This window comes from Orbicella franksi, chromosome 10 (assembly GCF_964199315.1).
Source record: "Orbicella franksi chromosome 10, jaOrbFran1.1, whole genome shotgun sequence".
Taxonomy (NCBI): Eukaryota; Metazoa; Cnidaria; class Anthozoa; order Scleractinia; family Merulinidae; genus Orbicella; species Orbicella franksi.
In genome coordinates, this window is record NC_138154.1 from 3,809 (window position 1) to 7,269 (window position 3,461).

General features: G+C 40.6%; 1 non-coding gene across 1 annotated transcript; it reads left to right on the forward strand.

Annotated features, from left to right (window-relative positions):
• The first annotated feature begins 2,873 nt into the window (after positions 1–2,873).
• On the forward strand, positions 2,874–2,946 carry Trnat-ggu (transfer RNA threonine (anticodon GGU)). Its single transcript has one exon. It is a non-coding gene; the product is annotated as a tRNA-Thr (tRNA).
• The last annotated feature ends 515 nt before the right edge of the window (positions 2,947–3,461 follow it).

Here is a 3,461-nt window from a genome sequence, read left to right on the forward strand (position 1 = left end):
AGGAAGATATACAACAACCGAATTAAGTCTAGCAGTGGGAAAAAAACTCGTATCCAAAAACCTCAGTGGCTGCAAATACTCGACCCAGTACTCACCGAAATACACGCTGACTTGGTGCGTCTAGAAACAATCGATGACGTCGATCAAGTTGATAGCTCCGAAGACGATGGTAAATCTTCTCACAATGAATCAACGCTGGATTATGGTTACTATGATTTACCGCCATTCTTTGTCCTTAGAAGTAATAAACATCACGATGCAAACATGACAGATGATGAAGAAAGTGGAATTAACTCTCGCTCTCCTGATTCAACAACCGTGACAAATGCGCGATCAGCTAACGCAGCCAACCGTTCCAAGTCGACCACAGAGGGTGATTTAGAGGAGAATGCTGTCACACAAAAGTCACACAAAACAAAGGCCAAAGAAAGATCCCTCAAGCAAACTTCACGTGACCTCACTGCGTTGATGATCAAAGAAGGGAAATCAAGGGATGAGGCATTTATGAAGTTTTACGAGAGGCAGCGTGAGCTAAACTGTCAACACGAGTTACGTATGAAAGTGAAGAAAAATTTACTGCGATGATCATTTTCTTCACTTTCATCTACAAGCGCAGTTCATATATGAATTATTTCATATAAACTTCACATCATTTCACTCCTCACGGGAAGATATGAACTCAATAAATTGACCTCGCTCCCAATGTGTGGCTTCATAGCTCAGTTGGTAGAGCATCGCACCGGTATCGCGGAGGTCACGGGTTCGAATCCCGTTGAAGCCCTGATTTTTTCAGGCTTCTTCTTTCCAATTGCTTAAATTGGAAAATTTACTGCGATGATCATTTTCTTCACTTTAATCTACAACCGCAGTTCATATATGAATTATTTCATATAAACTTCACATCACGAGTTACGTATGATGGAAATGATGGTGCGGCTTGCTCAGCTTGCTCCAGTCTCCTACAGCACGCCTTCTGGCAAATAAGTTCCAAGTCACGCCTACTATGTTAATCCAAGCCAGGGTACAAGTGGTCATAACAACTCCAGTGAGGGAAGAAATGCAAATGATGGAAAGTAACATTTAATGGCCACAGGGTTTCAGAACTATGACTAGTATGACTCCATAGTTTTCATGTTGGAAAATTACTCTATTCATTAATGGTTTTCAAATAAGGGTATTTCACAATAAGAAGAGCTTTCTGCTCCATGCATGTTTCCATTTAACGTGTGTTTGCAAGGCTCATTACATTTTCGACTTTGTTATTCAGGAATGTAAAAGGCGGGGGTTGCATCAGGGGAAGCAGGGCGGAAAAAAGTCTTTTTTGCACCCTGGACGAAGTGAATCAGAAGTTTTTCGGTTTTTGTACTAATGTTTTCGCAAACAGTCCTCTCTATCTTCTTGGATAGTTCATACCCCGTGAGAAGCAATACCATTACTTGTTTTACATTGTACAGTAATTTTGATTCAACCCACGTTAGTAAAATGCTGATCATAGAACGCACGCTCTGATTGGCTAGGCGATCGTTATGATTACGGCCTTGTATATACACCGTCACGAAGTATCATTGCATTTTGCTGGGTTTGCTGGGTTTACTTGGCATATAGAAATCGGCTGCCACTTATTTAAATTTTATGAGTAGATATTTCATTGGCCTGATGTAGACGCTCGAGAACTTTGGGTGAGCCAACATGCAGGTGACAGTAAGAACCTTTAATATGCCTTAAAGTTTCTCTTGAGTACGCTTTTTGCAGGCTAGAATATAATAAGCACGCTTTTTTCGGCTTGTACAAGAATTTCCAAAAGCCTTTCAGAATTCTACACGAAATAAAGACTACCTTTGTGTGTAAAAATATTTTTTCCCCTTTTGCTTTCCCGCAAGTTAACATATTCTTATCGTAGACTTACAACAGAGGAAGTAATGGAAAAGTTCCATAATTTGAAAATACACTTACCAGAGTTGCCTCTGGTCAGTTCTGCTTTGCACGTCGCAAAACGCTGCGCGTGGGTTTTTCATGTCATATATCAAAGACGAGAGACAGTGTTTCATCTGGATGAAGAGTTGAAAATACGACGCGCATTGCGGTAATTTGGATTGCCGATGAAACAGTCTCTGGTGTTTGATTTATCTTTTCAATCGAAACAAAAACTAAGGGGTAAACGGAGAAGTAAAATCGTCACAATCTATGCATATTATAAGACCGGATAACAAATTAAAAGCTCCTTCACTTTTGTGATTTTCACTGTTTTAACTTCATGAATTATTACGGAGTTTCAGAAGTGTGGCGTCAAGTTACAACAAACCCAATATATTTAACTTGGCTCTCAACAAGTAGAGCTTTCAGAAAGAAGCCAAACATTTTACTTGACTTTATCAGGCTTTTAGGAAGTGCCGCTTTGAGGACGAAGCGGAAAGGCCGACGCTGTAAAACGCAGACCAGACGGCGGCCGATTTTACAGCCAGTGGAATTCCGCCGTTCTACTGAGAACCCTGTGACTCACATGACGGGATGTACAGGGTTTCTACTGTAAGTAACGCAGAGAAATGTTAGGAAATTTTCCTAGCATTCCTTACATACTCTCACTAGGGTTCTTCGCCTTGCGGCCAGGGAAGGCGTCGTAATCTGTCTTTTAATCTGACATGCCGATGTTATTAAATAAAAAATAAACCAGGAAGGGCCGATGGAATATGACACAAGCTTTAAAATGACGTTAACAGTGCTATATTCAGTAAATAGTGTGTTCGGTCGAGTCCGCCGATTCCCAACACTTTCATTTGATGGCGGACTCCGCCGATGCCAATAATCTGGAACAAAAGGTCATTATAAGCTTTGTTATACCTCCCAATAATTAATTGACCTCACTCCCAATGTGTGGCTTCATGGCTCAGTTGGTAGAGCATCGCACTGGTATCGCGGAGGTCACGGGTTCGAATCCCGTTGAAGCCCTGATTTTTTCAGGCTTCTTCTTTCCGATTGCTTACATTGGAAAATTTACTGCGATGATCATTCTTCACTTTCATCTACAACCGCAGTTCAAATATGAATTATTTCATTTATACCTCACATCATTTCACTCTTCAAGGGAATTGCTTAAATTGGAAAAATTACTGCAATTATCATTCTTCACTTTCAAGATGGCGCTATCTTGTCTGTTCGGGATTACCCGTTATGTCCCGCATTAAAAATTGTTTCTTTAATATCACATATGCTGAACAAATTCTTTATGGATCAAGCTTGTTCAGTCAAGATGGCTGGATATTAGCCTCTTTTTTTTGGCGTGTTTATGCGTATTCAGGTACGCAAAAAAGAACCTGGCCTATAGTCAGCCATCTTTACCTCATGCTTTGTCAGCAATCCATATTCGTAAAATAACCGAGATACTACGTGCGCTCTCATTGGTCGATAGGTGTGTTTAGATGAGAGTATGTAAACATGGTTGTGACGTTTCAGATTCGCACGTA